This window comes from Ceratotherium simum, chromosome 9 (genome assembly GCF_057802395.1).
Source record: "Ceratotherium simum simum isolate JZ-2026a chromosome 9, ASM5780239v1, whole genome shotgun sequence".
Lineage (NCBI taxonomy): Eukaryota > Metazoa > Chordata > Mammalia > Perissodactyla > Rhinocerotidae > Ceratotherium > Ceratotherium simum.
In genome coordinates this window covers 76,510,628-76,535,754 of record NC_141908.1, presented here as the reverse complement: position 1 = coordinate 76,535,754, position 25,127 = coordinate 76,510,628, and the positions used below count along the sequence as shown (strand labels likewise).

Here is a 25,127-nt window from a genome sequence, read left to right as displayed (position 1 = left end):
GATATTTATATTATAAACAATCTATGCTAATAAAAAATAAAGTAGAAATGATCAGAGTATTCATAACCCACATTTTACATTTGTATCTGTGGAAAATTGTTTCTGAGAATTCACTCAGCTTTGGGTCCGACAGTAGAGTGAAGAGCCAAAAGTAGAGCCATTAACATATATCTCTAGAGTAGGAGGAGGCCAGGAACGAGCCCCAATAACAGTGATAACTCTGATAAGGATTACCATCAAAAGGCTATCAGGGGGCCGGCCTGGTGGCAAAAGCGGTTAAGTGCTCATGCTCTGCTGCGGCGGCCTGGGGTTCACCAGTTGGGATCCTGGGTGCACACCGACGCACCGCTTGTCAGGCCATGCTGTGGCGGCGTCTCATATAAAGTGGAGAAGGATGGGCATGGATGTTAGCCCAGGGCCAGTCTTCCTCAGCAAAAAGAGGAAGATTGGCAGAAGTTAGCTCAGGGCCAATCTTCCTCACACACAAAAAAAGGCTATCAGAAGGCAGCTGATGTATATATAAATTGTGCACACATACATACATTTCTAGAAAGTAAAAATAATTCTAAGCTCTAAATTCAATATAGTTATGGTTCCATATCCCAATCTGAAAATCTACAACAAATACATAAGCCAGCCTACACCATAGGATTATTATTCTGAAATCCCATGTAAATACAATGTAAGTGTCATCATTTTCTCTTGCTCAACCATTAGCCATGCTCAAGCTTTTGCTTTGGCACCAATAGGTTATGATTTTGAAACGCTCACTACAGCTATCTAGATACCTATTGAATCACAGATACAATTTTCGTATCTATGAAAGGGAGAACATGATACTAAATAAATATACAGTCGTGCACTGCATAAAACATTTTGGTCAATGATGCTGGTCCCATAAGATTAGTAACATATAGCCTAGGTGTGCGGTAGGCTATACTATCTAGGTTTGTGTAAGCACACTCTATGACGTTTGCACAACTATGAAATCAACTAACAATGCATCCCTCAGAACGTATCCCTGTGGTTAAGCAGTGCATGACTGACTGCTATCTTTCAATTCATAGGCTAAGATACCAAGAAAGGCTCTTTAGGCTGGCTCCTTTCTAAATACTGCTTCCAGCGTAACAGTATTAGCCCACTCTGCATTTGACATTTGTTGGCATATTTACTTTTAAAGTAAATTTTTCACCAGCAATTTTAAATGGTAAAAGTTAGTAAATCCATACAGTAAGAGATGCACCTTATTAACTGTTTATGAACCATGCCTGAAGAAGAAAATCTGATGAATGTAACTATTTCATACTGATACTCAAAATGAATTTGAAAATCTCACCTTGGGGAAGTCTATCAATAGAAGAAATATGTTCTGAATACCTTCAACTACACACATTCTGCTTATTTTCTTTGAGAAATAACAATTCCAAATTATACTTTGATAAAGGTTGTCTTGTTGATACCGAAGAGGGACTATCAGGTGATGTCTTTGATATAATATTGTCGTCACGTTGCACTTTCTCTTTATCATCATCATCATCATTTGAAGTTAATGGAACCCTAAAGACAAGTGGGAAAGAATGAGGAATTTTGTATTTTACAAAAAATATTTAGAATATTACATGGATAGTTCTTTCTATATTGCATTTATTTAAGATCCAACCACCAACCCACCCTGATACCTGTTGGGTTCAATGAAGACAATTACCGGTAGAAAACAGACAGTTTCTAATAGTACAGAACTTGGAATAAAGCAGGAATGCTTCTTACCCCCACAGCCCCAGTGGCCCCACAAGGTGATAACTAATACAATCACTGGTTAGGCTATTAGGATAACAATACTAATGAAATGAATAAAGTTTGAACATAATTATAAATACGCATGCATAATATTTAGAGTTTTCCTATAATTAATTTTATGGAATACCCAAAACTCTTCCTCTGGTTTCAAACAACTACAATTGCATGTAAAGCTATGTGTGAAATAAAGTTTGCTATGTTTCCAAAAAGCATCCATGTAAACTAAAGCCATATTCCTACAGTAGCTAAATCTATGGGGGGGGGGGGGGGATAGAAACCCACAGAAATAATCTGATACGCTGACATTCTTGAAGTTGAAGAATGAAGAGTAAGATCCCCCAATGCTAAAGATTTTCCCATGTATGCTAAACAAACTATAGATATTTAAAAATTATTGACGACGATCAAAATAAATATGGCAAAATATTTATTAAAAATTTAAAGGCAACTATTAGTAGAGCAGCCATTTGGAGGAAATTTCTATGCCACTTGAAGAAACAGGTTAACAAAAATAAATAGAGAGGAGAGAGGTTCTGCTTCTGGGTAATGCCCGAATAGCTACTATGGAATCCAACCCTATCAAACATGATGTCTATGAATTCTGGACAAAATACAAAACAAGAATTACCTGAAGTCACTGGAAAGTGAACAAAAAGCAAGTAGAAACTGAAGGGGGCTTGACACTTAGAAGAAGGGTGAGTTTCCCACTGTTGACAACTTCAGTCAGTGCCACATTTTTAAAAAGTTAGAAGTCCACAGTCAAGTTCAAAGTCAGAATTCAGGGCAAGTACAACAGCTGTCAAGTGCGTGTGATGCGGGAAATAAATGAGAGGTAGGGAGGGGAGCCTCAAATTATGTGTATGAACTCTACTCAAACCTCTAGTTGACTCTTGAATCACATATATGTGAAGAGGATTCCAAGCAGCCCCACTAAGGATAAAAGACCTGAAATGAGATTTCATATGTTACTCATTACAGAAAAGTTTAAATTCAGCCAATGTAGCTACCTACTAAAATAATAACATCAAACTTGTTGGAAAAACATAGCTGAATCCAGTTTTTCTATGACACAGGATTCACAAAGTCCAGGATACAGTCCAATATCATTCAACATATGAAGCCATAGGAAAACATGATTCAAACCCAAGAGAAAAAGATAATCAACAGAGAATGATCCTGATATATAAATGGCCAATAAGCACATGAATATATGCTCAATATCATTAGTTACAGGGAAATCCAAATCAAAACAACAGTGAGATACAACTCCATACCCACTAGGATGGCTAGAATCAAAAGGATAGACAATAACAAGTGTTGGTGAGGATATGGAGAAACTGGTGCCCTGATACTTTGCTCATTGGAATGTAAAACAGTGCAGCAGCTTTGGAAAACAGTTTGGCAGATCCTCCAAAAGTTAAATGTGGATGACCCAGCCATTCTACTTGTAGGTATATACCCAAGAGAACTGAAAACTATGTCCACACAAAAACTCTTACATGAATGTAATAGCACTATTACTCACAATAGCCAAAAAGCAGAAACAGCAAAAATGTTCATTAACTGACAATGGATAAACAAAATGTAGAATATCCATACAACAGAATATTATTTAGTCACTACAAGGAATGAAGTACTAATACATGCTACTACATGAATGAATCTTCAAAATGCTACGCTAAGTCAAAGAAGCTAGAACACAAAAGGTCACATATCGTGTGATTCCATTCTGATGAAATGTCCAAAATAGACAATTCCATAGAGACAGAAAGTAGATTAGTGGTTGCCAGGGGCTAGGGAAGAGGACAATGGGAAGTGAATGCTAATGGATTCACGCTCTCCTTTTGGAGTGATGGAAATATTCCAATGGAACTGGATAGTGGAAAAGGTTGTACAACTTTGTGAATATACTAAAACCACTGCGCTCTACACTTTAAAAGGGTGAATTTCATGGTATGAGAAATTTTATCTGTGAATTATCTCAATTTTTAAAAAATTAAGAAGAAAGGAAATAATAAAGAGCAAACACCAAGGATATATGAAATGGAAGAAAAACTGGTAATAAAAATCAATGAAACCAAAAGCTGAGCTTTTTAAGAGATCAATAAAACTGATATAACTCTAGCTAGTTTGAGAAAAAATAAAGATAGAAGACACAAAATACCAATATCAGGAATGAAAGAAAGGACCTCACTAGAGATGCCACAGGCATTAAAAGAATGAGGGCATATTATAAACAACTTTATACCAAGATACTTGACTGCCTACATGAAATGAATGATTTTCTAGAAAGACAAATATTTTATAAATTAACTTGAAAAGAAATAGAAAATCTGAAGAGCCCCATATCTGTTTAGGAAGTCAAATTAATAAGTAAAAACTCCAGGCCCAAATTACTTCTCTTGTGAATTCTCTCAAACATCTAAAGAACAAATACCAATTGTATAAACTCTTTCAGAAAATGGAGGAAAGGGGAATGCTTTTCATCTCATTTTACAAAGCCAGCAAAACCCTTACCAAAACCTATAAGAAAATTATACCTCTTAGGAACACAGGTATAAAAATCTTTAAGAAAATATTAGCAAATCAAATCTATCAATATATAGACAGAATAATACACCATGACCAACTGAAATTTATTCTAGGAATGCAAAGTTGGTTTAACATTAGAAAATCAATTGAAGTCATCATATTAAAGGAGAAAAGTCATGATTCTCTACAGATACAGAAAAGACATTTGACAAAATTCAATAAAAAGTCATTACAAAAACTCTCAGCAAACCAGAATAAAAAGGAACTTCTTAAACTTGGAAAAACAGTGCAAACTTTTCAAGAGAAAAGATAGTAGCTAGAAGACAACGAAACGGCACTTTTAAATTACTGAAAGAAAATTCCCAACCTCCAATTGTATAACTGTAAACATACTCTTAAAAATGAAGGTGAAATAAGTATGTTTCCAAAAAAACAAAAACTGAGCAAATGCATTGCCAGTACTTGCACTGAAAGAAATAATAAAGAATGTCTTCAGGCAAAAGGAAAATTATCTCAGGAGGAAATATCGAAATGCAGGAAGCTTAATGGTCAATTTTACCTCAATAAAGCTGAAAGAAATAATAAAAATAAGACTATGAATGAGAATACAATAAAAAATTGCAGGAAGCAATATGAAAAAATAGAAAAGTTAAATACATAGGTAATTATACATGAATATTGACTACACAAAACAATGAAAAGTAGCAATTTGTGGAACTAAAATATATGCTGAATGAAAATACATAAAAATATAAAGGCAGAACACAGGAATGTGGGATTGAAGCATTCCAAGGTGCTGGCATTATTCAGGAAGTGCTGAAGTAATATTTTGTATGACAATGTAATAAATCAAGGATGAATATTGCTATCACCAGAGTAATCATAAAAGAATAGAAGATACCGAGTTAATAGATAAGAAAAATCAAATACAGTAGTCCCCTCTTATCCGCGGTTTTGCTTTCCATGGTTTTCATTACCCGCAGTCAACCAAGGTCCACAACGCCTCCATCATTCACCTCACTTCATCTCATCACGTCGGCATTGTACCATCTCACGGCATCACAAGAAGGATGAGTACAGTACAATAAGATATTTTGAGAGAGAGACAGAGACCACAATCAAATAACTTTTATTACAGTATATTGTTACACTTGTCCTATTTTATTATTATTCATTGCTTTTAATCTCTTACTGTGCCTAATTTCTAAATTAAACTTTATCATAGGTATGTATATATACAAAAAAACATAGTATAAAAGGGTTTGATACTATCTGCAGTTTCAGGCATCCCCTGGGGGTCTTGGAACAGATCCCCTGCAGATAAAGGGGAAGACTACTGTAATGAAAAATATTTGATTTCAAAAGACATCAAGACAGGAGAGAAAAAGGAACATAAAACAGGTAGCCCAAATAGAAAATGACCAGATGGCAGATATAAATCCAACTATATCAGCAATTACATTAAACATAAACAAATTAAATATTCTATGATGTTACAGTGGACTTATTTTCTAAAAAAGATGAACCTATATGCATTTTAAATATGAGAAAGTTTGAAAGTAAAGTTATAGAAAAAGATATACCATGGAAATGGTATATCAGACAAGTACACTTTAAAGCAGGAATCATTTCTAGAAATATTTCATATTGATAAAATAATCAATTCAGCAGGAAATCAATCCTAAATTTATATGCATCTCATAACAACTTTAAAATATATATAGCAAAAACTGACAAAACTAAAAGGAGAAATAGATGAGTCCATAGTCATAGTGGTAGATTGATGCTCTCCTCTCAACAGCTGATAGAATAAACAGACAAGAGAAGCAAGAAGGCTATAGAAGATTTGAGCAATAGAATCAACAAATTAGACACAACTGACATACATAGAATACTGCACTCAACAACCACAAAGTGTACACTATTTTCATGTGCATCCTAAATGTTTACTGAATTAGACCAAGATGTGTTCTAATACAGGTCTCAATAAATTTCAACACCCTAAAATAATTTTAACTATGTTCTGTAACTATAACGGAATTAAGGTAGAAACTGACAATAAAAAGTAATTAGAAAAAAATACCCAGCTACTTGGAAATTAAATAATATACTTGTAAGTGCTCCATGGGTCAAAAAGTATAGCAACACAGAAAGTAACAAATATTTTGAACTGACTGATGATAAGGATATGGCATACCAAAAATTGTGGGATGAAGGTAAAGCAGTACTTATAGGAAAACAGCTTTATTTTTTAAAAGAAAGACTGAAAAGCAATAATCTAAACAATCTCAAGAAACCAATAATAATGGTAATAATAATAAAAATTTTAAATTGAAAAGAAAGGAAAAGCAAAACAGAGGGAAGAAAAGAAACATGAGAAGAATAAATGTAATAGAAAACAAAAATACTAAAAAGAAAGATCAACATAGCCCTAAAGATGATTATGTCTGCCAAGACAAAGAAAACTGATAAACCCTTAGAACAAAATTAATCAAGAAAAAAGTGAGAAAACACAAATAGCCAATATGGAGGAAAAAAAAGAGAACATCACTACATACCCTGTAGACATTAAACACATAGAGATACTATGAACAGCCCTATGCCAACAAATTCATATTTTAGATGAAATACACAAATTCTTTTAAAAGGTTGACAAATCTGACAAAAAAATAAAAAATCTTAATATTCTTCTATCTATTAAAATGGTATGCTATCAAAAACATTTCCACAAGAAAACCACAGACCCACATAAACTTCTCCCAAGCATTTAAAGAATAAACAAGAATAATTTTACACAAATACTTCCAGAAAACAGAAAAAGAACTGCACTTATAAATTCATTTACTAGCGTAATATAAATAACAAAATTTGATAAAATATATTACAAGAAAGGAAAATTATAAACCATCTTCTTTATTAACATACATTCAAAAATAGTTTAAAAAACTAGCAAATAGAATTGAGTGAAACATCAAAAGGATGTATTAACAGGAGCAGTTCACTGTAGGAATGCAATGGCAGTTTAACATTCAAAAATCAATTTTTAGGGCCGGCCCCGTGGCTTAGCGGTTGGGTGCACTTGCTCCGCTGCTGGCGGCCCAGGTTTGGATCCCGGGCATGCACCGACGCACCGCTTCTCCGGCCATGCTGAGGCCGCGTCTCACATACAGCAACTAGAAGGATGTGCAGCTATGACATACAACTATCTACTGAGGCTTTAGGGGAAAAAAAAATTTTTTTAAAAATCAATTTTTATAATTCATTACATTAATAGAAAAAGAAAGAAAAAAGTACTATTTTTTCAACAGTGACAGGAAAAGCATCTGATAAAATTCAACAGCCATTATTCTGATAAGGAGAATCTACAAAAACCCAAGAGCAAACAAATTAAATAATGGGAACACAATAAGAATGCCAACTACTACTACTTTTATTCATTACTGAACAAGAAGTAGCCACTGCAATAAGGTAAGAAAAAAATAAAAGTCTTTTAACTGAAGCGAGGGAGGAAGAAAACTGTCCTTATTCACATATAATAAAATTATATCCATAGAAAATGAAAAAAACCCCACCTCAGATATACTATTAAAATTAACAGCAAGGTCACTGGAAACAAAGTCAATATTAAAAACTTAATTATATTTCTATATACTAGCACCAAGAAGGTGAAATTTAAAAACCAACAACATTCAGAGTATCACTAAAAATATCAAGTAAGTAGGAATAAATCTAAGATGTGCAAGAACTCTATTCAAAAAACTACAAAACATTCAGAGAACACACATAATATCTAAATAAACAGTGATATACCATGTTCACGGATGGAACTCTCAATTTTACAAAATGTCAATTTCCCCCAAACTGAACTATATTCCATGTAACCCCAATCAAAATTCCAGAAGTGAGAGACAGTGTGCGTGTGTGCATCTGTCTGTGTAAATTGACAAGCTGATTCTAAAATTCACATGGAGGGGCGGGCCTGGTGGCACAAGCAGTTAAGTGTGTGCACTCTGCTGCGACAGCCCGGGATTCGCCGGTTCAGATCCCAGGCACACACCGACGCACCACTTGTCAAGCCATGCTGTGGCAGTGTCTCATATAAAGTGAAGGAAGATGGGCATGGATGTTAACCCAGGGCCAGTCTTCCTTAGCAAAAAGAAGAGGATTGGCAGATGTTAGCTCAGGACTGATATTCCTCACAAAAAAAAAAACCTTAAAATACACATGGAAACGCAAAGGGCCAAGAATAGCCAAGATAATATTTAAGAACAAAAAAATGAATAAAAAGGAGATTTACTATCAAATATCAAGGCTTATCACCGACCTAGTCTTTTAGTGTGGTAGTGACAAAAAAACTCATATAAGAGAACAGTGAGCTCAGAAACACACCCATGCACAGCCAGTCACTTGATTGATGATACAGATGACACTACAATGAGGCAGGGAAAGGATGGCCTTTTCAATAAATGGCGCAAGGTCAATAGGATTTCCAAATGAAAAATGAGGACCCTTTCCTCACATTATACCTAAAATTCCAAGTAGAATGAAGAATGCGAATGTGAAATGTGAAAGGGAAAGTAATAAAGCTTTTAAAAGAAAACACAGGAGAACACCTCATGACCTTGCATTTAGTAAAGATTTTCTTAAAGGGACACAGAAACTAGTAACCATAAGGGGTAGGAGATAGACAGATAGATAGATAGACAGATAGATAGATAGATAGATTATATAAACATATAAATTGGATTTTATACAGAACTTTTGTTTACCTAAAAACACCATTAACAGAGTGAACAGGCAAGCCACAGAGTAAAAGATATTTGTAATACACAAAGAACTTACACACAACATACATAAAGAATTCCTGCAAATGTATAAAAAAATTGATAAGACAACCCAATAGAAAGAAAACAAACATATAAGCAGATGCTTAATTTCATCAGTCATCAGGGAAATTAAAATTAAAACCTCAATGTAATACCACTACACACACCCCAAGATGTCTAAAATGAAAAAGACAATACCAAGTGCTGTTGAGGATATGGAACAACAGGAATTCTCATGTACTCCTGCTAGGAATGTAAATTGGTATAACCCCTTTAGGAAACTGTTTGGTAGTTTCTCCTAGAGCCAAATATATGTAAATCCAGTAATTCTACTCCTAGGTATATACTCAACAGAAATGTGTACATACATTAATCAAAAGGCATATACATGGCAGCACTATTTGTAATAGACCAAAACTAGAAAAAAAACTAAATGTTCACCATCAGAGGGATGAATAATTGTGGTATAATCATACAATGGAGTACTATGCAGCAATGAGAATGACTGATCTACAACTACATATGACAATGGGAATGAATCTCACAGACACAATGCTGAGCAAAAGAAGCCAGAGACAAAAGTCATACATGCTAAACAATATAATTCTATGAAGTTCAAAACTAAGTAATCTATTAGATTAACCTAGAAGTCAGGATAATATTTATCTTTGGGTGGGTGGTGAGTAGAGACTAGAAAGAGGCACAAGGTGGTATCTGAGGTCCCGGTCATATTCTGTTTCTTGATCTGGGTATTCGTTATACAACAGTGTTCTCTTTGTGAAAATTCACCATGCTCTAAAGCACTTTTCTAATACATATATTATACTTCAAACAAAAATTTACTTAAAAAATACAATAAAATTGTTTGGAAGGCATGTGGACATTTGATTTGTATGACATTGGTATGAAACAATGCGTGCACGACAGCCAAAATATTCTTGAAAAAGATCTAAGTAAAAGATTAGAAGACAACAAAGTGTACTATTTTAAAACTACAGCAGTTAAAATGTACTGGTGGAGTGTGGTGCTAGTGCAGCATAATAGGCAAAACAATGCAACAAACTAGAAGGAATACAAAGTGACACAGTAGATTTAAGACATAAGAATTTTTTACTATGGTACAGATGGCATTTCAATATATAAGTGCATTTGCTTGTCCACTTGAATAAAAGCATTAAATCTATAAATTATAGAAAAGAAATACATTGTCTAAAAGAGACAAGAGAATTTTGGTCAATAACATTAATTCATTAAGTCATTTTACCTTTTGTGACCTCAGTGACTGTCTTTAAAAGGACAGGTTTGAAATAGGGTGTTTACTATGACTTACAACCAAATTAATCAAGAAATGGGAATTTGGGTCAGGAGAAAGCAATGATGAAAGTTCATTTTAAAGTCTGGAGCAGTATGCAAGATAATAAAGGTACAAACAGTTATCAGATTTCCCCAGTAGAAAACAGTGAGGCCGGCGGTGACCCGGGGGGAAAAGAAAGAAAAGAACTGAAGAGTTCTACTACATCTCCTACAGATGAACCTGATCACTGAATTGATGGGTAAGTGAACTTGGAGGCCTGGAGACACAGCCTGTAGCAAATACCACAAACCATCTCATTCCCACCTCAGGAGGCAACTACAGGGTGATGAAACGCAAACAGCGCATAACACACACAGACTGACTGTGTCATATGAAAATCTAAATACGGGTCTCAGAGTAGTGGTTAAGTTCAGGGACACCTCTTCTGTGGCCCAGGGTTCGCCGGTGTGGATCCTCGGAGGGGACCTACACACTGCTCTTCAAGCCATGCTGAGGCGGCATCCCACATAGAGCAACTAGAAGGATATACAACTATGACATACAACTATTTACTGGGGTTTTGGGGAGAAAAACGGAAAAAAAGAGCAAGATTAGCAAGAGATGTTAGCTCAGGGCCAATCTTCCACAAAAAAAAAAAAAAAAGACCTAAATACTTTGAACCACTGTAATTCAAACCTGCATTACGAAAGATCCACTTGTGCCTCCTTCTTCTCTAGAGTCTATAGCAAAGCTGAAGAATATTTCAAAGTTTAAAACTGAATTCCATCAGCGTATGTGTTCAATCACTTTTACCAGCAAAATGTTAACAAGTATTTCATTATTTATTTTTAAATGGTTTTCTGTGTTTAAAGGAAGCAGACCAAATAAAAACTATTTAAAGCCCAATTCAGGCAGAAGTGTGCAAGTCAACATTTAACCAAGTTTTGAAGCAATTACCTTGCAAACGGAAGACGCATCAACTTGCACTGTTTACTAACCCGTTTCTTCTTGCTAGCTGGCAGTAGAAAGGAACTCTGATGGAACTATTTTTGAAAAGAACAAAGAAAATGAAAAGGAACAAAATGTCTAATCTCATTATATCATGCTTCTTATTGAAATACCAAGAACACCAATAGTAATAGAATAATTCTTTAATTAGCTTTCAATAGTTGAATGAGAACAATGCAATGATAAGGTTAAACATACTTCATCCTTAATCATGCCATCTAAAGATAATCACTACTAACTATACCACTACTAAAAATCACTACTAATATTATTAAACTTTCTTGTACGCATAGGAATAAACACACGTGTATACCCACACATATACAATATCGCTACATATATGTGCAACACACTCATGTCTACATACATATTATATAATACACTACTGGATTTCATAATACATATTTTGTGTGTGTGTGTATGAGAAAGATCATCCCTCAGATAACATCCAATGCCAATCCTCCTATTTTTTTGCTGGGGAAGATTGGCCCTGAGGTAATATCCATGCCCATCTTCCTCTACTTTATATGGGACGCCGCCACAGCATGACTTGACAAGTGGTGCGTTGGTGCGTGCCTGGGATCCGAACCTGCGAACCCTGGGCCGCCGAAGCAGAGTGTGCGCACTTAATGGCTTGTGCCACTGGGCCGGCTGCTCATAATACATATTTTTAAATGACCTTTTAGAAGTCAAAGTCTAGGTGATTTTAATGTATCTTTTAAATTTTTGCTTATCTGTATTTTCTAAGTTTTCTGACATTTTCTGAACACATTTTAATTATTTAATAAAGACCATAAAATTAGGCAACATGCCACCATCTTTTCCTATTACAGCACTAACCTGCAATACAAACAGGGGTATGGCCAAATTGACAAACTGATTTTAAAATTCATATGGAAATGCAAAGGACCTAGAATAGCTAAAACAACTTTGAAAAGGAAGAACAAAGTTGGAGGGATATGGTAATTGAAATAGTATAGTATTAGCACAAAGGCAGACAAATAGATCAACGAAATAGAAGAGAGTCCAGAAATAGACCCACACATATGTGGTCAACTAATTTTTGATAAAGGTGCAAAGCCAAATGGAGAGCCTAGACTTCCACACTCACCAAGCTATAACAAGGCAACTCTCTTCCAAACCAGGGGTACCATCAGAGAAGGCCAAGGGGAGAGCTGGGACAGCATCCCCCAACCCGGCAATGTCAGTGGAGAACACGTGGGGACTCTGGATTCCATCCTCACTCGCTAATATCAAGGAGCCCCTCTCCCTCTCCTCTAAGGTGGTGACATACGATGTCCAGTAGAGAGCCAGGATTTTCACCACTCTTCAGTGGTAGTAACCTCCCCCTGCTTCATTACTCCCCTCATCCTTGTGTCCCTGGAGGCCGTAAAAGTAATGAGGCACCACTCCTGTCCCAGCCAGAGTGGTGTCAGCTTGAACTCCCAGCCCCACCCATCAGTTAGGAGACACCTCTCAGCCCCAGGGTGTAACAGAGGCTGAGTGGGGAACTTAAACTTTGACCCCTCACTTGGCTGTAGGTGGCTCTTCCCTTTACCACCACATGGTGTCAGAGGAAGCCTGCTAAAAGAGAAGGTTTAAATAAGATCCAGAGTCTCAGAATAAAATCCCCAGAAGTCTAAGATTTAATCAAAAACAACTCATCACATCAACAATTAGGAAAATCTAAATTTCGATGTGAAAAGACAATCAACAACCACCAACACCAAGAGGACACAGACGCTGGAATTCTCTAACAAGGATTTTAAAGCAACGATCATAAAAATGATTCAATAAGCAATTACTAACATGCTTAAAACAAATGAAAAAACAGAAAGTCGCAGCAAAGAAATAGATGTAAAGAAGAACCAAATGGAAACTTAGAACTGAAAAATACAATAAGCAAAATAAATTAAAAACTCAATGAACTCAACAGCAAAATGGAGAGGACAGAGGGAAAAGAATCTGTGAACTTGAAGACAGAGCGATAAAGCTCGCATCTAAGCGAGAGAGAAGAGACTGAAAAAAATTACGAGTGGGCCAGGGATTTGTGGGACTATAACAAAGATACACCATTCATGTCATCAGAGTCCCAGAAGGAGAGAAGAAGGAGAACAGGGCTGAAAAAGTTTGGGGGAAATAATGGGAGAAAATGCCCCAAACCTGGCAAAAGAAATCAACCTACATATTCAAGCTGAGTGAACTTCAAAAAGGATAAACCCAAAGAAATCCATGCCTAGACACATCGTAGCCAAATTTCTCAAAACTAAAGACAAAGACAAAAGTCTTGAGAGCATTGAGAGAGAAATGACACCTCACCTACAGAGTTAAGAACGAATAAAAAATAAATATGTATCTGGCTCAAAGTTAGAAGTAACAATAAAATAAAACACAGAAAAGCACAAGAAAGGACTTCCTACCAAAGAGAAAAGCAAAATTAATAAGTTTGAAACACCAAAATAGTGTAACTCAAAATTAAATAAAAAAGACGATGCTTTAAAAGAACAAAAAATATAGAAAAATAACAACAACCTAGTGGGGGCAAAAAAAAACAAAAAGAGAAAAGCCAAAATACATGAAATTAGTCTACTGGGGGAATATACAACACAGACAAAATTTAAAGAATAACAAACAATCTGGGTCAACTCTATGCAAATCTGTTTGAAAACACAGATGAGACAGATAATTTTCTAAGGAAATAAAATTTAATAAAACTGACCACGAAAGAGAGAAAGAAATTTTCCTAAGCAAACCAATACACACAGAAGAAATAAAGTTAACAAAGAGCTACCATTCCCACCAACACAGACGCAGGTCCAGATGGTTTCACAGAAGAATTCTACCAAACCTTAAAGAAAAAATAATTCTAACACTATATCATTCTTCCAGAGCATAGGGAAAGGAAAACACCCAAATTCTTTTTATGAGTTTAATATACATAAAGTTTTTATCAATGCCTAAAGACTATACAAAAAGAAAACTTCAAAGAAACCTCACTTATGAATAACAATAAAAAATTCCCGAACAAAATATTGGCCAAAACAATTCAGTAGCACATTAAAAGAATAACAAGTCATTTCTGAGGTTTATCTTAGAAATGCAAAATTAGGAAAGCTACTAATTTAAAGTCATCATATTAACATACCTAAAAGGAAAGACCACATGATCATCACCCTAGGTGCTAAAAACATATTTTACACTATTTATCATTATTTTTATTCAAAAAGCTCAATAAAAGAAGTATTACAGGATAAATATGTACCTTATCCTTAAAAAAAAAACCACAAGCATCATTCTTAATGGAGGAAACACCATTCAAAGTATTAAGAGTATTTATCCCGTCTACTATGTTCCAGACATTGCTGTGGTATAGACAAAAGTCCTGTACTCAGGAAGATTACATTCTGGGAGGATGAACCATTAACAAGTAAAATTATACGTTATATAGTGTCAAGTGCTAAGAACAATTACAGCAGGGAAGCAGAACACGAATCCTTCGGCAGGGGAGGGGAAGGATCCAGGTTTATACAGGGTTGCCAGGGAAGGCTTCACTGAAGTGACTTCTGAGTGACGCTTTGAAGGAAGTCAGGGAACTGGCCACATGAAGGAAGAATGAGTCCAAAGGCCCTGAGGGGGCAGCGTGTCTGTGTGTGAGGGAGTGGGAGGAGGCCTGTGCACAGAAGATGTTCAAGAGCAGGAGGGCGAGTAGCAGATGAGGGGAGAGACAGAGCAGAGTTTCAGGTTCAGATAACACCAGGCAGTAGACGTGATGGGAAGCCACTGGAGGGTTTTAAGCAGAGACTAACCTTTCAACGGGATCACTGGCTGCCATGCTAAGAAGAGAATATAGGGGGCAAGAGCAGAAGCAAGAAGCCCCAGCTGGGATGCCACTGCAACAATTCAGAGAAGAGATCACGGTGGCTCAGATATGGGTGGTGACCGTGAGGGTTGTGAGAAGTGACAGAATTCTGGACTGATTTTTAAGGCGGCACCAAAAGAATTTAATAAAGGATCGGATACGGGGTGTGAGAAAAAAATAGGAAAATAGAGTTGTAATTACCTGAGATGAAGACTCCAGACGGAACTGTTTTGTGGCAATTGTGAAATTTGTGATGCCCCTTAGACAACCAAATAGAAATGCCAAGTAAGTAGCTGGATATGTCTAGTCTGGAGTTCAGAGGAGATGGCCAGGCTGGAGATGCAAATTTGGGAGTCATCAGTATTTAACAGCAATGAAAATCAGAAGATTGGATGAAATCATTTAGGAAACTAGCCTAGATAGAAGAGAGAGTTCCAAGAACTGAGTCCTGGGGTACCCAAAATTTAGGAGTCTGGAAAATAAAGAGGAACCAGCAAACAGACCAAAAAGGAACAGTCAGAAAGTTAGGAAGAAACTCAGGAGAGTGTGGTATCCTAAGTCACGCGAAGATCAACATAAAGACCACAAATATCCGGAGTTCTGGCAACAGTGGAGGTCAATTTTCAGAAGAGTGGTTTTCACAGGGTGGTGGTGAACACCCAATGGGTGCAGTTTCCAGAGAAACTGGAGACTGGGAACCGTTCTCTCAAAGAGTTGCCCTATAAAGCTGAGAGAAAAATGAGATAGCATAGCTGGGGTGAGGGGTGTGAGTGGAGCAAGAGGTTTTATTTTTGTTCTCCTTCTTTCTTTCTTTTTAAGATGGGAGATAACATTTCTGCGTCCTAATGGGAATAATGCCAAGGGAGGAAAAACATTAATAATGCAAGAGGAAAAGGCAGTGTATACCAACATCAAGCCACCAGCAAAACACGCCAAATGTCCATCGACAGGAGCCCAGTTCAATGGCCTGGAAGTCCACTCTAGATCTGTCCTCAGCAGCACTAAGAAGAATGAGGAAGCATTCCCTGTGATCATATGAGAGATCTTCCTTCAAGATACGTCACATAAAAAAAGTAAGCCATAGAGCAGTTGGTACAGTATGTTATCTTTTGTGTAAGAAAGAAAATATTTATATGTAAAACAAACAAGAGCAGTTACCTGCATGAGGTGTGGGGAGAAGAGAGGAGAATGGAGAGGAAAGTAGCTGGTGGCAGAACAGAAGCATGTGTGAGACCTCATTCTATACTTCCTTATACTGTTCTAGTATTAGAACCACGTGTCTATATTATCCACCCCCCGCCCCCTCAATTAAAAAGAAAAGCAATTGTGAAACTTGGTATGCAAAAGTTATTCTGTTAAATAAGAAGTCCAAGAAAGTGGACTTCAAAGTTTTATGATGTCCCTTCATCCTCCAGCTTCTGCATCCATTTACTCTGTTTTTTACTTTTCCTCAATCCAGATGCTGATCTCCAAAGAGAACCACACAAAAAAACATGTGGGAACAATGCTGACTTTACCAAAGATTTTTTAGAGAACCAATAGAGGAAAGGAGCTTTACATCACATAACTCACAACAGCCAGTTTTTTTGGGCTATCTGTTCTCCAAAGTTCCTTGAGCTATGGCTGGTATGACTCTCCTCCTTTCTACATCCTGCCAATTAGCTTCTTTCTCTTACTCTCCAAGTTAATTCCTATACTGACTCTACACTCCCCACTGCTATACCTGTTTCTAGTCTTACTAATTTATTCAGGGCAATTCAATTCTGCCTTGTAAGCTGACCAGCAAAACAGAGCACCCTCCTGGACTCCCCGCACCCAGCCACCCAGTGAAAAGCATCTCTTCTCCTTAGAGGGTGATAAATGCGTAAGGTCCACCTCTGCTCACTGGTTATCCTAGGTCTCACATTTATAACGCTAGTAGCTACACCCGATGTGAACACTATTCCACAGGGACATTTACACAAATCCTCTCTTCAGCCAAATGTGGATTAAGTGAGACCATAAAGTACCTATTCTTCGGCTAGCTTTTATAAAAATTATGACAAAGGAGCTAAACATTGACCACACAGGTTGCAAGAGTTCATATCTTCTTACCACAAAGACTATGCATTTAAGAGCCTTATAAATGAATTTAAAAAGTTTTTTAAAAAAGAGATTTGCAGAGAATTTAAAAAACACAGGAAAATACATATACAACAAAAAATATGCTAGCTAGCATTTACCACATTCTTCCTATTTCCAGGACACATACTAGCCAGTTAACTCTTACAGTAACTCTGTAGATACACTACCATTATCCACACCATGCAGATGAGGACATTAAGGTTCAAAGAGTTCAAGGCCAAAGTCACAGAACCAGGAAGTAGCCGAGTTGGGATCTAAACATAGGCAATCCCACTTCAAAGCTACTCTCTGAAGCACTAAACTGTCTCCAGAATCTATCAAGAAATTTAGGTAAAATTGGGACTTCATTAACTTTTTTCAGTTTATCTATTACGTATATTTTCCTTCTCATTAGTCATTCCTTCACAACAATTATTTCTCCTCTTAAGACACTTGAGTTAATTTCATTAATATTTGGTCCTTCTTCATTCCTGATTTTTCTACTGATTTTATTTTCCTCGTGCAAGATTATAAGAGCACTTTAACTACTAATATTAATGCTTTGTCTGACACATGTTTAATTTTCCTAGTCTGCCATTTACCTTTGATTTTTAGCCTTCCAAAAATTTTTTTCCTGAGAAAATCCACCAAGAGCTTCCTTTATGGTTTCTTTGTTTCCAGGTATAGAACGGCCTCTCTTTCCTAATGGGAATTCATTTGTATTTTCTTCTCATTTTATATGATTTCCTTTTTTACATTTAAATCCATCTAGAATTTATTTTAGAGAATGGTATAAAGTAGGATCTGACTGTATTTTTCCCCAAATAGTTTTTCGTGTCTATCTTTTTTTTTAATACTAAAAATTCTTTCCTAGTTTGAAATACTAACTTTCTACTCATATCTTTTATGTTTTTTAATCTATTTAGGGGCCATTACATTCCACTGAGCAGTCTAATCCTGTTTTAATCAAAATCTAATTTTTATATAATAATTTCAACAATGGATTATACCAAATAACATGCTGTTAGCCAGTTAAAACTGATATTATCGTCATTCCTTTGCACAAAGTTTAAGATATGAATCTCTAACTCTGATGTTATTTAATCTCAATTATCCTCAGTAACGCTAAAAAATTACTCTGCTTACATATAAATTCTACTTACCTCAGAAAGAGTGCTCATTTCAATTGCAGTTATCAAGTTATTGTTCATGAGTGCTTCTATTTCTATAAGCTTCTTATTCTGTATATGTAAAATAGATTCCTTTTAATCAATTAAGATATGGAGTTTATTACACCATACCTTTATGAATACCATCAGTTGAGAAGACTTAGAAAATAACCAAGATCACATTGAGCTAAAAATTAAGATCACACTGAGCTAAGAAGGTACTATACTGTATAGTCCAAACAGCCATATATACACATACACATACACACACACGTTCTGAATGCTTTTGAGTGATCAATTGTAAATTTTCCTACAAACATTTTTCTATCCGCTCATAATAATAGATCACATAGCAAGTGAACATAGTTCGTCAGCCCCAGGAATTTAAACCTTCTAGTAGGTCATTTTTCCATTTTAAATTCATTTTCACTCATTTTAGAGTTACATCTATAGTTGCAGCCTGGGTAATCATTGGCTTTTACTGCCTTTCTGTGGACAGAGTTGGAAGTTGAAAGGAAATGCAACAACTATAATCTTCATTCTATTTGGCTGTAGCCAGTGAAATGATGGGATCAAGGAGAATACCAACACTCTGGGAACTCTCTCCTTTAAATTCACTGGGGGAACTATGCCCATCTTCTTAAAATGTACTAATGCCCAAGTTTTGCTTATGACAAGCAATCAGATGTTGATCAAGGTATTATACTAGTTTGCAGAGTCACAAGTACACATCTAGAATGCAGACTTACGACACCGATTTTATTACCCAGTAACAGTCTGTCCACTCTTTCAACAATTTTTTACAATAATTAGAGATTTGAAAAACATTTTTAGAGCTTCTTTAATAATATAGTTAAGATTTTAGCTATAATTTAGAATTCAAACATAATGTGGTTTCCATACCAAATTATTTAGCTTTAGGCGAAGAAATGTGTTCTCGAAATTCAGTTTCTCCACTTCTTTTTGCAACAGCATCATTTCAGTTGTAATTCTTCGAGAATTCTCTTTCTCTCTACTAAGAGCCTGAGCTAATGCCCTGTTGTTGTGCTTTAAAGAAATTTTGAAAATAGAAGAATTGTCTGTAAAAAGATTTTAGGAGAGTTAATATTGAACCTATACCTTAATAAAATTTCAGATTCCTTTATAAAACTATTTTAGACAAAATTGCACTTTATAACTTTTAACTAAAGGTTGGAAAAGAACAGAATGACACCATAGATGTAGTTTTGAAAAAAAATGTACCCAGAGTTTGGAGCTGAAGAAATAAAATCTAGATAGAAGATGAAAAATAAGAGTTGTGAGAAATGCAGAATGTTTGTGACTGCAGAGTTGGGAACAAGAGGACTCCAGTAGAGACACTGCATTCCGGGTAATTAGATCAGTCACAAAAACTACACCTTGATACTATTGCCCTGCCTTCCTTCCTACCTTTGACTAGGAGGTAGAATGGAGAAGCTGATCCCGCAGCCAGAACTGAGATCTCCCATAGGAATTAGCGTAGCCAATCTGTGGAAATTTTAAAGCCAGTTTCCGTGGCTCCAGAATTGAACAAATTAGTTAATGCTCCTCAAGTCCATTTTTCAAAACCTTGAGTGAAAGGGAGCATACTTACTACAATGTTGGACAGATCAGCTAAACCCTGTGGGATCTTCGACCTCCACTCCAAATACCCTACCTTTTATTTTTAGGCATCTACTGCAATCTAAACTTGACGTCTTCTCTTTACAAACGCTATGTAAATATAATTTAAATCAGAAATGCTTTCCTGTCGTTAGCAAAGAAATTTTATTGTGACTTCCTTGGTAAAGCTCACCTTGAATACAGTATGTTCCCTTAGTACACTTAGCGTAATTATCTTTTCTTGATTTACATGCCACTATTCAATAACATATTTACTGAATAAAAGTACAGTGTATGTAAAACACATTTATAAAAGTAATAATATATTTTAAATATGCAGGGAAAGCTTGGGCATCTAACAAACAGGGTCCAAAAACAAACTTTATCTTTGGCACAGAAAGTAGTTTTAGATAGCCACCTTTGACATAGCAAATGGAAACAGACTAGAAACAGTTTAGGACTTCCTGCTGCATTCCTCAAACTCAGTATATTCTTTCATAACAGTGGGTGTGCAATGGTCCTGCCAAAGAGAACAGGAAATAGCTGCTACAGGAGGTGGCCTAGTATTTACCACAGCCCTGGAGGCTGGGGTAGGAGCAACATTATGATTTAAAGACACTCAGCAGGCTCGGCTACATCACAAAGCACACACAATTACCCTTCACAGGTGCTATATCAGCCAGAAACCTTGCCGGCTCCTGCTAAGACGGCTCCTGCTAAGACGGCTCCTGCTAAGACGGAGATGAACCTTTGAGATAATTTTCAAAAGCAATGAAAATTTATGTTATGGAGTTTTTTCCACTTCCTTTTTTTGCCCTTCTGACATCCTAGTTCCAGAATCCATGAAACCCCATCTCCAAAGTGCTCAGTGCCCTCCTGAGGAGCTTTGGCGATATAAAATCACCCACTATGGCACCCTACTGGGCCAACCAGCTCTAGATTACGCATCATCCAATTGCTAGAAGAACAATCTGTCATTTCTTTTAGCTCTCTTCCAGAAATGTCACATGGGTATTTTCTTTGCGGTGTATGAGGAAGCTGCCTTGGGCCACCCCAGCCTCACTCCTGAAAATTCAGCTGTCACTACTGAAGGTAAATCACCATAACCACTCAACTAATAGGAGTTGGGGGAATAGGGAGGATTGAGCAGGGAAAAAAGTCTCATTTAACAAGATAGTCATTTCAGTCAGTTTCTATACTTGATAAAGTACCAAATACTATATTACTTCTCCAGGGGAAAGTAAAAAGGTGAGTATTCTTTAAAACTGATGGCACTTACTTATTATTTTTGTTTTGATTTTGGAAGCAAGAGAAACATTCAACTTAGCAGTCTTTGAAATTCTTTTGTCTTTCCCATGTCTCTTGACTCCTGAAGGAAAAAGTGAGCCAGTTTCCATCACTGGGTACTCCATCACTGAAGTGGGGGAAAAAAGAAAGAAAGAAACCATAGTATTGATGAATAAAAGAAAAAACAACAACTGATAAATATATTCTAAAAAGTAACGATCATGACTTAAATAATGTATTTTTTTTGTACATAAGCATTTGCAAAGACAATTAAGTTTTTGCTCTCACCACTACTGTATGGAAATTGATCATTAAGGTCACTAAATTGCCATGTTACTAAATCAGATACAGTAGTCAAGGCCCAGTTCTTGTTTTATTTGACCTATGGGCAGTATTTCACATCAGATCATTCTCTCCTTGAAATACCTTCTTCGGCTGGCTCCCAAAACACCATATTCTCCTGGGTTTTCTCCCGCCTCACTGACCACTTCTTCAAAACCTCTTTTGCTGGTTATTCTTCAGCTCTCTAATCTCCTACCATTAGAGTGCCCCAGATCTCAGACGTGTGGCCTCATCTCTTGCCTATCTACATATACACTGGGGGTATCATCCAGTGTCCTGGCTTTTAAATCTAAATGCTGATAACTTGTAAATTTATACCCTCAATCAACTCCAAACTTACTCATCCAATTGTCTACTCCTCATCTCCAACTTGGACATCTAATATGCATCTCAAATTTAACAGGTTCTAAACTCCCCCCACCCAAACCTGCTCCTCTTCAGCTCACTTAACGGCAACTCCATCCTTCCAGGTGCTCAGGTCAGAAACCTCTTTCTCCCACATTTCATACCCACTCTATCATCATTCATGCTGGCCCAGCTTTCACCACACAGCCACATGGACCACTTACCACTATTTCTACCGCTCCCACTCTGATCCAGCGGCAGTTCTCTCTCATGTACGTCAACTGCTATGGCTACCTAAATGGTGTCCCTGCTCCCACCTTCTCTCCTAGTATCTATTCTCAACCCAGTAACCAAAATTATCCTTGTAAAACTTAAGTAAATTCATGTTACTCCTCTGTTAAAAACCCTCAGTGGCTTTCCATCTCACTCAAGAGTAATCCTTACAATGGCCTAGAAGGTACTACCCAATTTGACACCCTCTCCTTCCCCAATTCCCTGTCAGTACCTCTCTGACCTTGTCACTACTCTTCCTTTTGCTCACTAAGCTCCAGCCACCTGGCCACCTCAGGACGCTCCCTCCCACTGCAGAATCTCTGTCTTCCTTTTTTTCCTTTGTATCAACTCTTCCTTCAAATAACCACAGGGTTTGCTCACTTCCTTCAAGTCTTTGCTCAAATGCCACTTTCTTAGTGAGCCTTCCCAGACCAAACTATTTAAAATTGCATACCTGACACCGTTTCACTTCCTGTTTTATTTTTTGACATTGGCTTATCAATGTCTAACATAAAATTACGAAATTTCCTTAATTTATTGTCTTTCTTCTCCTACTAAAATTTAAGTTCTGTGAGGGCATGTATTTTTGTCAAGTTTGTTTCCTGCTGCACCCTCAGTGCCTAGAAGAGTGCCTGGCACATAGCAGCTACTGGATAAACATCTGTCGAAGAAATGCCTATGGATAAATAGAAGAAATTGCAAACAGTAAAAACTGCCCAATATTGGAATGCATCTCCTTTGAAAGTGTTGAACAGATGTTGTGAATGTCAAGCAAATAATGGAAAGATGGTTTTAGAAGAAATTTCTGCAATGGGGAAGAAGTTGAACTAGGAAGCTTCCCATACTAAGGTTCCATGCTTCTTCTAAAAGTTTTGCCAAAAGGACACTTTAAGTAAACTCAAAGAAGATCACCATCTATTCCATAGATAATAGAACACAGCCACACACAGAAACTCCATGCCAACTGTTGCATCTTACACACCTGAAAGGGATCCATAGAAATCTAGTCCATCTCCCAAAAAGTCCTGTCAGGGAGATCAAATCTCATTTTACTAATTAGGAAACCACAGCTGAGCTGCCCTCCCCAGTAAGTTGGTTCTTAGTTCCCTGAATTAATAAATGGCACTATCAGTCACTCACACAAACGCTCTTGTTAGAAGTCAGAAAGTCTTCCTGAACACTGCCCTGTTACCCTCCACAATAACAACCTCACCAAGTAAGACTTTATGAGCCAAAGCCAGGCCCCTGGAGTACCATTCCGGGGTGATGTGCCATATAGAGACTGAAGTATTATAAATAGTGGTTGGGACTATATTGGAGTCCCAGTTCCAACATTTCATAGCTAGGCGATCTTAACATCTCCAAGTCTCAACTTCCAGACTTATGAAATTATAGAAAATAAGGGCATCGACCTGTAGGGACTAAACGAGCCAATGTACGTACAGTGCCTGGTACAGGCCCTCGCACACCGTCAGCACTCGCTAACATTGCCTATTTACTGGTATTCTGTAGCTCTTGTATGGCCAGCATCGCAGCTATCTCTAAATCAGACATCCTCAGTTCCCCATCCAACTCTCCCGAATCGTCCCTATTCCCGACAGAAAACCTACCTGTACATCAAGACCCAGTTCAAGTTCTAAGTTCTTCCCAGACTTCCATCACCCCTTCGCCTTCGGCCAGCCTCCCTTCTAACGAGCGCTCCAAAGGCGAGGGCTCCTTCAAGAACTTGGGAAGGCGGTCTCTAAGGTTCATTCAGCAGACGTTCACTGAGCGCTCACAATGAGCTAGAATCCGTTCCAAAAGCAGGGAGCTGAGCAGTCACAAGACAGAAAGCCCTTCCTTCAAGGAGCTGACCTTCTAACTGGCGGCTCGCCCCCCTCACCCCGCCCCCAGCCGGGCGCTCAAATCTGACTTACACCCACCGAGGGACCCCCCAGCGAGCCCTCGGCGCGGGGGCCGGGGCCGCGCTCCGGGCCACCGGAGGCGGGGGGTGGGCGGGGCCGCGGGCCGGCGGGGCTCGGCGGACCGGAGACCCGGGAGGGCAGCGCCGGGAGGTTCGGCCCGGGAAAGGCCCAGACCCCGCTAGAAACCGGGCGGCCGCGCCCAACGTCACAGGTCACCGACTTACCGCCTTCTCCGCGTGAGAGGACCAGCACCCAGCTCCCTGAGCTCGGCGCCCGCGGTCCACACTCGGGTTTAAACTCCTCAGCCGTTAGCGGTCACCACATCAGCCAATCGGGTCCCCAGAAGGCGGCGCAAAGGAGCGCGGTTACCAGGAAGTGGGAGCGGAAGGGGCGGGACCTCGCTGTGAGCGACTGGAGGGGGTGTGGCCAGGAGGGCCGGGGCGACCCAGCCTGGGCGAAGGGGGCGCGCTGTCTCCTGATGCGTTGGTGAAAAAGAAAACGCTCCTTTGACAAAACTGCCTTTATCAATCAGAGGTCTAAAAGGCTTGACAGCCACCTGAAGTCTGTGGGAAAGTTTTTGTTGTTTGTGGCGTTACTGTGAGACTGCCTGCCCACATCTTATCATTTCTTCTGCATCTTTGCATTCTTTGCATTCTTTGCATTGTGATGCCGGCACCGTTATTTAGTTTTCACTTAAAAGCTCTCCCCGCTTTTCTTTTAACTTTCTGAGGGAAAAGCAGCAATGAAGTTTCGGTGAAAATCCTGTTA

At 37.7% G+C, this 25,127-nt stretch overlaps 1 pseudogene across 1 annotated transcript in view; it reads right to left on the bottom strand.

Moving 5' to 3' along the window:
* Positions 1–24,707, bottom strand: part of LOC106800124 (shugoshin 2-like) — a 30,759-nt pseudogene extending 6,052 nt beyond the window's left edge. The window contains exons 1-6 of the transcript XR_015553250.1: positions 24,584–24,707; positions 21,488–21,622; positions 19,492–19,667; positions 18,583–18,660; positions 11,407–11,492; positions 1,337–1,557 (exon numbers count right to left, since the gene is read on the bottom strand). The product of XR_015553250.1 is annotated as a shugoshin 2-like (transcript). The remainder of the gene's footprint in view (positions 1–1,336; positions 1,558–11,406; positions 11,493–18,582; positions 18,661–19,491; positions 19,668–21,487; positions 21,623–24,583) is intronic.
* Positions 24,708–25,127: the final 420 nt, after the last annotated feature.